Source organism: Condylura cristata, unplaced genomic scaffold, assembly GCF_000260355.1.
Source record: "Condylura cristata isolate star-nosed mole 26May11 unplaced genomic scaffold, ConCri1.0 scaffold00028, whole genome shotgun sequence".
Lineage (NCBI taxonomy): Eukaryota > Metazoa > Chordata > Mammalia > Eulipotyphla > Talpidae > Condylura > Condylura cristata.
In genome coordinates, this window is record NW_004567129.1 from 195,759 (window position 1) to 195,964 (window position 206).

Consider the following 206-nt stretch of genomic DNA (forward strand, 5'->3'; position numbering starts at 1 on the left):
GCTCTCACCCCCTCCACACAGCTCAGGACAGTGTCTTCAAGGTTTATCCTCATTTTTAGTGAGGACACAGCTTGGAGTGATCGCTTTATTTATCAAGAAACGAAGTCACAGTTTGAAAAAACTTAGTAACTCCCAGTATCACAGTGTGCCAGCAGGGCACCGGGCCCCAGTAACACAGTGTGCCAGCAGGGCACCGGGCCCCAGTA